The sequence below is a fragment of the Epinephelus fuscoguttatus genome, linkage group LG15, assembly GCF_011397635.1.
Source record: "Epinephelus fuscoguttatus linkage group LG15, E.fuscoguttatus.final_Chr_v1".
NCBI classification, from domain to species: Eukaryota; Metazoa; Chordata; class Actinopteri; order Perciformes; family Serranidae; genus Epinephelus; species Epinephelus fuscoguttatus.
In genome coordinates this window covers 13757850-13772267 of record NC_064766.1, presented here as the reverse complement: position 1 = coordinate 13772267, position 14418 = coordinate 13757850, and the positions used below count along the sequence as shown (strand labels likewise).

The window sequence follows — 14418 nt, the reverse complement described above, 5'->3', positions numbered from 1 at the left end:
GTGGTCAGAGGACACTCAGGGCCGAATTCTCAAAGAATGAACTGCCGCCGCTGACAGCACCTTGAATTGCACTTCACTTGCACCTGCAGTTTGCTCCGTCTTGACGTCCTATTCACAAAGGATATTGCACTCATGATATACCAGCGCAAACACGCCCACAAAGTGTAGTTTGCCCCTGATTTGCCCCTGATTGCAATTAGCCACATGGCAAAGTATAAATGTTGGCTTTGCGCCAAGAACACCGTGGCACAACAACGGCAGACTTTGTTTGGCAAAGTACTGAATACTGTATACCCTCATGTAGTGATGTCTGCTGGTGAGTCAGTCTAACAGTGTCAGATGGAACCGTTTGTTCACGTTTGTTTCCCCCGTTTCGTAAAATAAATTATTGAAAGTTGCTTTTGAAGTGCGTGACAGAAGTGCGTTTTGAGAACGACCGCAGACTCACCTGTTCAACGCATCATCTTCGGATGCCATTAAAGTAATAATGATTATAATAATGTCAAAATATTATTTACAGACTGATTTAACAGATGATCACTGCTGCCACGATCACTGGAAAGTCTGGGCGAGAGGCTTCCACAGAGGAGCGCCCAGTTTGCACCAGCTTTCTAAAGACGTTATTTACTTCACTCAAACTGCGTGTGGCTATTAGCGCTGGTGTTAGTGAATTAGACGTTGTTTATCAATGAGGCTCATTTGCATAGAAAGGGGCAATTTTGCACTAAATATATGCATATTACCTCATTTAAATATGTGCAAATAACACCAGAGCACCGAGACGCAATCTGCTTGGCAGCGCAGTTAGTGGAGCATTTCACCCTCTGCGCGTGCTTTGTGAATTAGACGGTATCTGTTTGCTCCATTTTCACCGGTTTAGCAGCTGCAAAAGCCACGCAATCCTTTTGTGAATTCAGCCCTCAGTCTGTTTCCATTGCACTTTGTCACATTTTTTTAATTGATACATCAACTTTTCCACCTTAGTTAAGCATAAAATGTATGTTGGTATTTTAAGGGTTTTTCCCCTCTCTTAACACTTTATGTAATGTATGTACAGACTGCATAGATGTTGCGTTTGGCCATGAGGGACCTAGACTCAAAGAACGGAGTCATTTTGAAACTGCAATTTGCACAATGAATTTTAAGTTGGCCTTTTTTTGGTCAGTTTTATGTTGCATCATTTTCCCTCTTATTCTTGGCTGTCTCTCCCTCTCACTACCCATCCATCTGTTCTCGTTTGCCCATAACAGGCTGTAGCTAACTGATAGCAAGCCTTCAGTCAGGGGATGTAGCTGTGATGTTTTTATCAGCAGACGGACAAATGGATAAACTTCCAACTATGTGAGTCTCTGAAACCACATCAGCCCTCCTCAACACACTGTCCTCTCACCTCCCTTCTTTTTGGTCCTCTCCATTGTAGGAGCATACAGACTTCCTAAACTCTCCAGATTCTGGACTACAAGTAAATAGACAATGAGAAGGCCACAAGCGAGGGTCAAATGTTTATTACCCTGCCCCCGAGCTTACTCCAGTCAGGAGGGATGCCCCCTCCAGATGTACAGGTGCCAAAAGGGGGGTAAAGAGTTCATTTGAGGTACTTCAAATGGTCACTTCAAGGTCATTAAATTGTTAAACTTGTTATAACTTGTTCTTATGAATGTATTTCTTCATTTGTTTTTCATTATATATTGCAACTATAGACTAGTCTAGAGTGTGTGTATTTGAAGCAGTCTATGTGTACTCCACTTATATACGCAGTATAATAATTGTATTTTAATTTAAATTTAATTTGTATTTTTAATTGGATGTTAAGAGCCGAGTTTGACCATAATGGGAAGAGTATGTGTTCATTGCGCGCAACGTATCAAAGTATATGGTCTCGTATAATAAAAGCATTAAGTGTCCTCCAAAATAAAATAATGGGCTTATTTTTTTCACTAAGGGGCCTCCTTATCAGACCCGCTCACTTTGGCCGGTTAAACACATGTGCGCTCTGGTGCGCTCTCTTGTTTTTCCACTTTCTTGTATTCTTGCTCTCGTTGCTCCTCTTCTTTTCAGTATTTTAGTCTCTCCTGTTTTTGTTTTGTGTACGCTCTTTTGTTTTTTTCATTTTGTCTATTTGCTTTTGCCGTACCTTATGTTTTAACCAGTTACGTTCTTATAATCGTTCCTACGTAACTCTTTTGTCCTCACGATCAAGTTATCTTAAACTTTTCTATTTTGCTTATCCAGTTTTCTTTTATCTCCAGTGCCTTCAGTAACATAATACTTGAAGTGACAAAGCCAGCCAATTTTAACATTTTTATGCGTGTTAATAGTAACTTTGGTAACAAGATCGAACGGCCAACAAGATTGTTTTCAATTTTATTATAAGCGAGCAATCATAATGTAGCAGGAGAGATGCCTCCTCCTCTGCTCAGATGGATTGGCCTGTTGCCTCTGACCAATCACCTCAGGGGGGCTCTCTATAAAGGGAGCCCATGTCCATCACTCTCCCTCTTGCTCTCTGGCTTGGAGGCACGCCCACCCCCTGGTCGCCACACTTCTTTCTGCTCCACCAGACCTGTTACAGGTGTGTTTGCAGTGGCTGCATTGTGGCACGGTAAATTAGCTGTTTGGCTAGCAGGTGCATTGATTGTTTTGCTGTCCGTAGGCTTTTGGTGTGTTGCTGGTTCCTCCTGTTCTGTCTGAGCGCACGACTCCTGTCACACTGACGCTCGTTAACGAGCAGGACGCACATAGTGCTTTCCAACTCCGGTGATGAACGGAAGCTGTCTAACGGTATGTACGCCTTGTGTGCTGTGCCTCCTCTAGCCTCATTCATAGATCATAATATAATATAATATAATATAATATAATATAATATAATATAATATAGGCTGTTCCTAACCTAGCACTTTTGTTTGACAGGGACTGGTTAATCGCTCACGGAGGAGCTAGTGTGCAACATTAATTTAACGCCAAACCCCTGCTGCTTTGTCTGCTTTGCTCTGCCATGCGTGGACTGGTGTTTTACTGGCACCTGCTGTGCTGCGTGGCACTGCCGGTGTTTCTTCATGCCACGCCGGCTTGGTTCACACTGGCGTTTTTGCAGCTCTGCTATCAATGACCATTTGGTGATGTTGGTAGCGGCATGGGCACACAGTATAAATTGCCAGTCTCCCAGTCTTGGGCTAATAATTTTGGGGTTAATTAATAGGGTTTATTTGATTTATTTTGATAAATTTTACCGATTTGTCTAATCATAGATTTATTTTGTAACATTGTTTCATGCACATTGTATAGTTTCGAACATTTCTGTTGTTGGTTTAATTTATTCAGTTAAAGTGACGTGCTGACGTATTACGGTAAGCGAGTTGTGTCATTTCCGGTGTTTCTGTGACAGCGTCTCTGTACTGCTCTAGTGAATTCTACTAGCCTGCTTTCTGCTTTCTCACTTCGGTTGCTTTAACATCTACTGCAAGTCTTAACCCACACTAGTTCTGTTTAAGCACTCATAGCTCTCCTCCTTTTTATGACTTCCCTGCAAATCTCTTAGCTGTTTGCACGTTACTAGCCTTGGTAGCTACATTAGCTTAACAGTTAGTGATGGCTTCTCCCTCTGCTCTTTCTTGCTCGGTGTGCCAAATGTTTAGCTATGTCTCTGCCTCCTTTAGCGACAGTAATTTTAACAAGTGTAGCTTATTTGCTGCGTTGGAGGCGAGGCTTAGTGAATTAGAAGCGCGGCTCCGCACCATGGAAAACCATTCAGTAGCTGCGGTAGTTAGCCAGCCCCCTGTAGCTGGTACAGAGCCAAATAGCATAGCCTCTGCTAGCGGTCCTCCAGTAACACCCGTTCAACGGGGAGATTGGGTAACTGTTCAGAGGCGCAGCTCCAAGCTGAAGCCCACGGCTCACCACCAGCCTGTTCACGTTTCCGACCACTTTTCCCCACTCAGCGACACACCCGCTGAGGAGAAAACTCTGGTTATTGGCAGCTCTATTCTGAGGAACGTGAAGTTAGCAACACCAGCGGCCATAGTCAAATGTATCCCTGGGGCCAGAGCGGGCGACATTGAATCAAATTTAAAACTGCTGGCTAAAGCTAAACGTAGATTCACTAAGATTATTCACGTCAGCAGCAATGACACCCAGTTATGTCAATCGGAGGTCAGTAAAATTAATGTTGCCTCGGTGTGTGAATATGCAAAAACGATGTAGGACTCTGTAGTTTTCTCTGGACCCCTCCCAAATCTGACCAGTGATGACATGTTTAGCCGCATGTCATCATTTAATCGCTGGCTGTCCAGGTGGTGTCCAGCAAACAATGTGGGTTTCGTTAATAATTGGCAAACTTTCTGGGGAAAACCTGGTCTTATTAGAAGAGACAGCGTTCATCCCATTTTGGATGGAGCTGCTCTCATTTCTAGGAACCTGTCAAATTTTATTAGTAATTCAAATCCCTGACAACCCAGAGTTGAGATCAGGACTCAGTTGCAGTCCTATACGCTTCTGAGCTTCTAGTGCAATTACCCAGCCATAGTTTTCATTGTTTTAGACAAACGGTGTCTGTCCCCCGACCACCTAAATTATCTAAATCTAAAATTAAACAAAGGAGTTGTGCATAACAACCTCATAAAAATTAAAACCGCTTCTGTGACAGAAAGACAAACAGGAGAATTAAATGCAGACTGTTAAATATAAGGTCTCTGTTGTCTAAAGCAGTGTTAGTAAAAGAATTAATCAGATAATCATATTGATTTACTCAGTCTCACTGAAACCTGGCTGTGTCCAGATGAATGTCAGTCTAAATGAGTCCACTCCTCCCAGTCATAATAATACCCACATTCCTCGAGGCAGCGGCCGAGGAGGGGGAGTTGCAGCCATTTTTAACTCTAGCCTGTTAATCAGCCCTAAACCTAAACTAGATTATCATTCATTTGAAAGCCTCGTTCTTAGTCTTTTACATCCGACCTGGAAAACCTCGCAGACACTTTTATTTGTTATAGTGTACCGTGCTCCTGGCCCATATTCTGAATTTGTATCTGAATTCTCAGTTTTTATCCAGTTTAGTTCTTATCTTCTTATCTTCCAGTTTATCTTAAATCAGATAAAGTTATTATTGTAGGCAATTTTAACATTCATGTCGACGTTGATAATGACTCCCTGGCTACCGCGTTCATCTCATTATTAGACTCCATTGGCTTCAGTCAGGGTGTACATGAACCCACTCACTGTTTTAACCATACCCTCGATCTAGTTCTGAAGTATGGAATTGAAATTGATAACCTAACAGTCTTTCCACAGAATCCCTCGCTATTGGATCATTATTTGATTACTTTTGATTACTTCCACACCAGTTTGTCAGACTAGTTTTAGCCTAGTCAGACAAGCATGAACTGATGAAGCCTCTTGGATAAGAGGTGAAACGTCTTCTAAGACAAAACCAAGTCCAGTTGCGTTCGATTCAATTGCCTTGAGATGACTATGACCTGGATGAATGAGAATATCCACAGGCACTCAGCAACAGTTACTATACTAGATGTTTATCAGATAGTGCTGTCACAAAATTTAAGGAAATGATTACGCCGTCGTTAAATTCAATACCAAGTCCTTCAGCAACAGAGGTTTCCCATGCCAACTCTCCCGAATTTATCATCTTGTTGATAGCGCCGTAGGCTCGCTGCGAACAACACTCGACTCCGTAGCTCCTCTTAAAAAGAAGTTAACAAAGCAAAGAAAGTTGGCTCCTTGGTATAACTCGCAAACCCGTAAGTTAAAACAAATATCGCGAAAATTTTAAAGGAATTGGTGATTAACCAAACTGGAAGAATCATGTCATTGGTCCGACAGCCCATTGGTCCAACATCCCATTAGTCCGACGGTCCGCGGTGCTGAACGGCTACGGCTACCTTCATGGTATGCTGCGACCGGCTCTGGGTCAGCTGGGAAAGGCTTGAGGCGGAGCAGGCTCACGGCTTATGTGTTTGTCACTTTATTTTTCATTTTAACCCACAACATGATCTTTTCCTGACCCTAACCAAGTGGTTTTTGTGCCTAAACCTAACCAGACCTTAACCACAGGGCATCGTGATGATTTTGGAACAACGGGACTTCCGAACAATGGGTTTAATATGGTCGGAACAATGGGCTGTCGGACCAATGGGCAGTTCCCGTTTAATCTGGGCAGACAGTCTCAAAACGTATAAGAGGGGCCTCCGCAATGCCAGAGCAAACTATTACTCAGCATTAATAGAAGAAAACAAGAATAACCCCAGGTTTCTTTTCAGCACTGTAGCCAGGCTGACTGAGAGTCAAAGCTCTATTGAGCCTTGTATTCCTTTAGCCCTTAGCAATAATGATTTTATGAGCTTTAATGACAAAATTCTAACTATTAGAGGCAAAATTCATGACCTCCTGTCCTCAGATAGTCAGCCTACCTATCTAATCTCAAACACAGCTGTAAGACCTAATATATATTTAGATTGCTTCTCCCCAATTTCTCTTCAAGAATTGACCGCAGTGATTTCTTCATCTAAATCATCAACATGTCTCTTAGACCCCATCCCAACTAGGCTACTTAAGGAGGTCTTACCTTTAGTTAACACTCATATTAGATATCAATATATCCTTATTAACAGGCTATGTAACACAGTCCTTTAAAAAGGTAGCTGTAATTAAACCTCTCCTAAAAAAGCCCACCCTGGATCCAGAGGTGTTAGCCAACTGTAGACCAATATCTAATCTTCCCTTTATGTCAAAGATCCTTGAGAAAGTAGTCGCAGACCAGCTGTGTAGTTTTCTCCATGATAATTTATTTGAAGAATTTCAATCAGGATTTAGAGTGCATTAAAATTACAAATGACCTTCTGACTGCTTCAGACAAAGGACTCGTCTCTGTACTTGTTTTATTAGATCTTAGTGCGGCGTTTGACACAATTGACCATCAAATTCTGCTACAGAGACTGGATCACTTAATTGGCCTAAAAGGTTCTGCACTAAGCTGGTTTAAATCTTATCTGATCGTTTTCAGTTTGTTGACGTTGATCATGAATCATCCTTACGCCTTCCGCTTCCTGCTTGAGTCGGCGTCTTCCGTCACCTCGGCTCTTAAATTATAACTTTAAACCAGTTTTATGCCACATCTAATAAACTACTGTTAAGATTTTATTTGTTTAAAGTCTGTTCGTTTGGCTGGATGGCTGATCTTGTGTTTCTGATCGGCGGATTTTGAGCTTTTTGGACACGTGTGACTGGTGCCGACACAGCCGCACCCCAAACTTCATTAGTGTTTTGCTAACTTTTAGCAACAATCTTGTTTTTCTCTGGTCTACAACTGGATTAACTACAATGATACTGCCTGCCTGAGAGTGAAAGTCCCCATGAACACTTTGGCCACCCCAGAAGCCTTTTTACCTTCTGTGACATTTTCTGGACACCGGAGTGACTGCAGCTACCTGGCGAAACTCACTGGTTTCTCCCGGACACTCATTCACCTCTACACGTCATTAAGTCCCGCTTTCTATCGGACCCCAACCCACCCTGATCTGAGTCAACACACTTTTGGAGTCCCCGCGCGCAAGTGTTTACTGTGGCTCATACCAACTGCTTAAAAAAAAAAAAAAAAAAAAAAACACCCTTGAGAAAGTAGCTTTCTGGAGATTATAATCACGTCATTATGCATTATACCGTTGCTGCCAGAGTTTGTTTTCTGTTTCCTTGGCTACCCCATCTGTCCCCCATGGCTCCACTCACCTCTCCACACCACTGTGACAGCTGTATCCACAAAACCCAGAAGATCGCGGAACTGGAGCAGCACATTTCCAGCCTCTACTGGCTCAGGGATGAAGAGGCGCGGCTTGACTCCGTTGTTGCCCCAGGTCCCGGGCCCCCTGGCAATCCTGCGGATCTGGACTCGGCCATCCCAAAATTTGGTCCCAGCTCCATAGATACAGCAGATCCCAACCCCGCTGGCTTGGCCCCAGCTGAGCAGTCAGCCTTGGCTCCTCAGCTCCGAGCTGATGATCCAGCTGCCACAGCGACATCCAGGCCTGCCTCCTCAGTTCCAGCCCCACATCCTCCGGCGGAGGATCCGTGGCGGCTGCTGGGGGCCAAGCCTAAATGGGCGAGCAGCAGTGCAACTTTAGCTACTTTCACCTTCAGTCCAAATCCAAGGTTCAGAACTAACAACTCCACTCCCAACCAAGAGCCATGGTCCACAGTACATGGAAAAAAGCTCCCAGACCTACTGCAATCATTACCACACTCACATTAAACACAAACACATTAAACGTCTGATCTTGCACATCGGAACCAACGATGTGGTCCGGGGTCAGTCTGAGCTGCTAAAGAGCGATTTTAACAGTCTGTTTTCTGCCTTAAAAAACTGCGGGATGTCAATCTTCATCAGTGGCCCTCTTCCCACACTCAGCCTTGGCGCAGAGCGGTTCAGTCGGCTCCTTCAACTCCAGTCTTGGCTCTGAACCGCATGCAATATCCACCGGTTTTATTTCATAGACAATTTTAACTTATCTTGGAACCGCTCCTCCTTTTATCGACATGACAGACTTCACCCGAGCAAGTTAGGAAGCTGCATGTTAGCAGCCAACATACAGCATACTGTACACACAACGCCACTCACACATGCGTGACTGTTTACGTGCCACACCCCCTCCTCAGTGCCTGCCTCTTCTACGGAGCATTCTGTAGACATTGCCTCCTGCAGCTCCCCCTACAGGCTCCAGCTGCCACTAACCTCTACAGACAATCCCTCCTGCTCTCCTATTGCCCCAACTACTGGGCTAGTCTCTACTGTCCCACAAACTCCCACCTCCATACCCGTAGTAATGAACAACAGACATCACAAAACGTCAAAACCACACAACCCACAATTTCCGGTATCTGCAACCTCTGTCACAATCATCTGTCTGCAAAGCTGGTCCCAAGTCTCTTAAGCTGGCATTGTTGAATGCTCACTCGATCAATAACGAATCATTCACACTGAATGATTTTTTCATCGCTAGAGATTTAGATTTCATGTTTTTCACTGAGACCTGGCAAAGGGATGAAGATTATGTGTCCATGAAGGAGCTATGCCCGCCTGATTGTGCATTCATGTGCCCCAAGGACCACTGGCCGCGGTGGTGGCCTTGCTTTGTTGTACAAAGACAGTTTCTCCTCAAGGAGAGTGAATTGTGGAACTTTTACTTTTAACCCATTTTATTGTATTTTAATTTATCGCCCTCCTGGTATTAATAGTGCCTTTCTGGCTGAATTCAGTGACTTTTTGGCTTCCATCACTAAATTTCAAAGAATTTTAATGCTTGGGGATTTTAATGTGCCTGTAAATGACACCACAAACTCCTTTGCTAATTATTTTATAAATCTCACCGAACCTTTTCATTTTGTGCAACATGTCAATGGCCCGACACACATTAAGGGAAACACGCTGGACCTTGTTTTTACACTTGGTTTGGACATTGATTGTATTGTCTCTGAGGAGCTGCCCATCACTGATCACAACTGCATCCTGTTTAATTTGTCTACTATTTCTGATTGTTTAACCAGTAAGCGTACAAAACTCACCCGTATGTTAAATAACCTCTCGGCTGAGAAATTCTCAGCCCATTAGTAGTATTAATGTTGACGTTGACTCCCAAGTTTTAAATTTTAACTCACACTGCTCTGCTATTCTTGATAAGATTGCTCCTTTAAAGCCTCGAACTATCCCCGCAGCTAATACATGGCTGTGCCATGGGCTCACCGGTATCTCCCACTGTGGCTAACCTGTACATGGAGGATGTAGAATACAGAGCATTGAACTCCTTTGAGGGAACAGCACCAAGCCACTGGTTCAGATATGTGGATGACACATGGGTTAAAATCAAAACTCAAGAGGTACAAGCTTTCACTGAACACATCAATTCAGTGGACAGAAACATCAAGTTCACAAGAGAAGATGTTAAGGAGAATAGTTTGCCCTTCTTGGATTGTGACGTGCACATTACAGAGGACAGAGGGCTCCACATTGGGGTATACAGGAAACCCACTCACACAGACCAATATTTACTGTTCGATTCTCACCACCTACTGGAACACAAACTAGGTGTTATCAGGACCCTACAACACGGAGCTGATAACGTACCTACCAGCACTCAGGCCCAAGGGAAAGAGCATGAACATCTGAGGGAGGCTCTAAAAACTTGTGGTTACCCCAGTTGGACCTTTGTGAAATCAGCAGCCTGTTCCAGAAAGAACAAGGTGGGTGAGGAAGAAAAGAACAAGTGCAATAACACTGTCATCCCCTATGTGTCTGGGGTATCTGAAAAACTCAGGATATTCAGCAAACACCACATCCCTGTGTATTTCAAACCCAGTAACACACTCAGACAAAGACTGGTACACCCAAAAGACCGTACACCACACACTCAGAAGAACAACCTAGTGTACACTGTCCAATGCAGTGAGGAATGCCCAGACTTGTACATTGGTGAAACAAAACCACTAAACAAACGCATGGCCCAACATAGAAGGCCTAAATTGTCAGGGCAAGACTCAGCTGTCTATCTACACCTCAAGGAGAAAGTACACTCCTTCACCGATGGTTTGAAAGAGGTTTAAAAGAAGCCATCTATGTGAAATTGGAAAAGCCATCTCTCAATAGAGGAGGAGGTCTGCGACACCACCTATCCCCCACCTATAATGCTGTCCTTTCATCCTTGCCCAGGAGGCTTAACCTTAACGGTCGTTCACAAATGGCTTCATGTGACTCTAACGACTCCAGTGACAACCGTTGCAGCAGGAGTTTCAACGACTGTCGTTAACACACCATTGGAGCACTAACGAACCAGTGACATCATTGGTCTTGTGAAGACCTCCCCAGAGGTTAAATACCTGGGTGCTTCCACACCAGTTTGTCAGACTAGTTTCAGCCTAGTCAGACAAGCATGAACTGATGAAGCCTCTTGGATAAGAGGTGAAACGTCACACCCGTTTCATTGATGTAATCTTTTTTTGAAAATGCCGCAGGCTTGGGCGAGAATATCCATGTCATTTTGACAGTAGTGGACGGCTTCTTTTTTAAAATTGAACATGCCGTGACGCACCGTCTGGTACCATGCTTCAAATTCTCTCTTGCTCTGTTTACTCATTTGTTTGACACCGTAGACCTCTGGCTCAAGGTAGGGGCCTACGTACTTTAAATAATTCTCGGAGCTAAATCGATGGGGGAAGAAAGTAGTATATAGGGACCAGCTTTGCGCATGCGTGTGAAATGCGCGTGCACGTGAGGCGTGCGTGCGTGCACATGAAGCCCCCCTCCCCCACTACGCCCCCCCCACCCCCCCCACCCCTTCCGGCTCGTGTGTGTGTGTGTGTGTGTGTGTGTGTGTGTGTGTGTGTGTGTGTGTGTGCGCGCGCGCGCTTACTTATTTTCATTATTACTGTCATTAAATTCTAAACCTAATGAATGTATTTTCGTTTTAAATCTTGATATAATGAATGTATTTTATTATTATTATTTTAAAGAGTGTGTTACTAAGCTAAATAAATGGTATTACTTTCCAGCTGCAGCACAAAGACGCTCACTTTCGTTGAAAAGGCGCAGAACAGACCCTCCAGCCTCTGCTGCTAGAGATTTTATACCGTAAGACTGTTTTATTTTTATATTTTATTTATTTTATCATTAATGGGGGAATGCTTGCGGCATCATTGCAAACATCTGTTTTACCTCCTCTTTCTCCACAGTGCACAGTGCAGGCCACTGAGACCCCTCCATCAGTTTTCCAGCGGGTTTAACACGTAAGACACAATGTTTTAACTCTACTTTATATGAATATTATGTTAATATGTGTCGGATACAGAATACTGCTAACATATCGTTTTGTTTGTTTGTTTGTTTTTTTTTCCATAACAGTGCCTGGGTGATTCACCAGGACTACCCAGCTGCAGAGGGTTACACCGTCAGGACAAGGATTTCTCACGTAAGACACGTCGTTATTTAATAATAATAATAATAATAATAATAATAATAATAATAATAATAATAATGATAACGTTAATGTTGTATTTTTTTTAATAAACAGTGCTCAACTGCCTGAGCTGACGGCCACGCAAGAAACAAGCGCCGCGGTAGCTGCGTTACTGGTTGTCCAGGGATTATCTGCGGGTGAAGTGTGGAGCGCACAAGGATCGGGCGGTGTAGAACCGGCTCCAACGGCTGTTGAGGAGTGCTTCAACGACACATTCGAGGAGGTCGGGGAGTCTGTGAACTCGTTTCCTAACGGTCGAGAGGAAGTCGGCGGAACAGCGGACGCCCAGCAGCGTGAGAGGGCATCGATCAGTGAGGAACACGTGCCATCTCCTCCTCCTCCTCCGCACCGGCGGCTATTTCACGAGGGAATATCTACAGAGGCTTTGTGGAGTCAGCAGGAGTCGCTCTTCCCACCACAGGACACCAGCCTACAGCATCAGCACGAAGTAAGCAAAGATCTATTTTCTACGAGTACACCTGTGAAGGCTGGCGTTGCTGATACTGGTGCTGCTTCTGCTCCCGCAGCGGGGAGAGGTGTGTGTGTGGGGAATCTCCCCACAATCCCCACATTATTAAGAGGTGATGACTATATTCCAGATTTTGATGATCTGTTAGACAGTACTGGTGATTACAGACACAGTAACTTACCCAATTTACTGACATTATCACCTATACCCGCTTCATATCCTCCCCCTCCCAGTGTTTTTGCTGACGTTGTTGTTGAAAACGGTGAGGAGGAAAGCATAGCATTTATTGATGCACATCCAGGCCAGGCCTCCAGCCCGCCTCAGCCTATCCCTTTTCCCCTGCCTCCTCCAGTAGGTGTTGTTGTTGATGTTGATGAGAGTGTAGTGTTTGTTGATGCGTATCCAAGCCATCCCTCCAGCCCTCTTCGGCCTATCCCTCACCCCCTGCCTCATCCAGTAGGCGTAGGTGTAGTTGTTGATGCTGGTGTTGAGAGTGTATTGAACCATACGTCCCCGCCCTCCACCCCGCAGCCGCCTACCCGTCCTCAGCCTATTACCGACCCTGTCTCACCCTCTGATTCTCCCACCCCAGTGGCTGTTCTAGCAAGAGAGAACGCTTTGCTCAAAATCAGGTGCAGGCATCAGGCTAGGTTAATCAAGCGCGAACAGCGTCAGAAAAGATTTGCCGAGACGCGATACCTCCTCCTGGCAAGCGAGCAGCGAAACCTGATTAGGAACACAAAAACTAACGAGCGACGCTACAGAGCCCTTAATACACAGATACATTTGCTTAAACAGAGCGTCGGCACCTTAAGTGAATTACAGCACACAACCACAACATCAATAAATAACCTAGTAGACGCACTGTATAGAAAAAACAGGAGCACATTGTAAGTAGACGTAGATAATGGCACCACCGAGGAAACTGTTAAAAACGAATGAGCACCCAGGTCGGGATGCTCGTTATGACACCGATGACGAAAGCACACATTTTACTGATAATGTCGATCCCAGTGCACTACAGAGGGGCGGCGTGCTTTGACAGGTACAGTTAGGGAACGTTTTAACACACCCTCTGGACCAGATGTATTGGCTAGCCACAGCAATGTTATGTGCTGGTCCAGATACATTATAAAAAGAATGCGGGGGATAGAGAAGAGAACAGCACTGTTTTTAAGAGACAGAATTTTATCCTCATCATCATCGTCATCACCATCACACGCTTGTGGTTCAGGTTCTGGTGTTGCTGCTACTCCCGCTACATCTAATGCTGATGTTATTGTAGAAATCGGTGTTAATAATAACAACAGTGATAACGATAATATAGCATCTTCATGCCGCTGCTGTCAGTTCTGGGACTGTGAGTGTCTCTCGTGTGAATGTGTGTGATCGTGGGGTCTCTGCTGAACATGCTGCTGTTGGTTCTGTGAGTAACTCTATGGTCTGTCAACACGGCGCAGGAAATCCGGTAGAAGGAACACCTGCTGTTCCATCTACCAGTACAGGCGGTGCACAGTTGCGTGTCCGTGACATACCTAGATTCAACGCTGCCAATTTCGCCAGAGGGTCGATTTCAGAGACGTCAGTCTTGATAACATCACCCAGGCAATTGACAGTGTTAGAGAGAGGTTGTCATGCGTGATTGGTGCAGCCTTAGAGGACTCTCCTGCAGGTAGTGTATTAAATGTGGTTTTGAGAGGACCATCTCTAGCCAGCGATGTGCAAGCTGTTTTAAGCTCTGACAACGCATATAACGCTGACGAGTTTTTGGAGGTGGTCTCTCAAGTTGTGCAGAGTAATGACACATCGCTGACAGATGATGATCTGGAGTTTGTTGTGACCGTGGCACGTGGTAGTAGTGGTGGTGGTTCTAGACTGAGGCTAGGAAGTGTCCCTTATGATGAAATTTTATCTAAGAAGGGAAGGCACCTGTATAACCCT

The 14418-nt window shown here is 44.5% G+C and overlaps 1 pseudogene; it reads left to right on the top strand.

Moving 5' to 3' along the window:
- The first annotated feature begins 3588 nt into the window (after positions 1-3588).
- On the top strand, positions 3589-4446 carry LOC125901659 (uncharacterized; annotated as a pseudogene).
- Positions 4447-14418: the final 9972 nt, after the last annotated feature.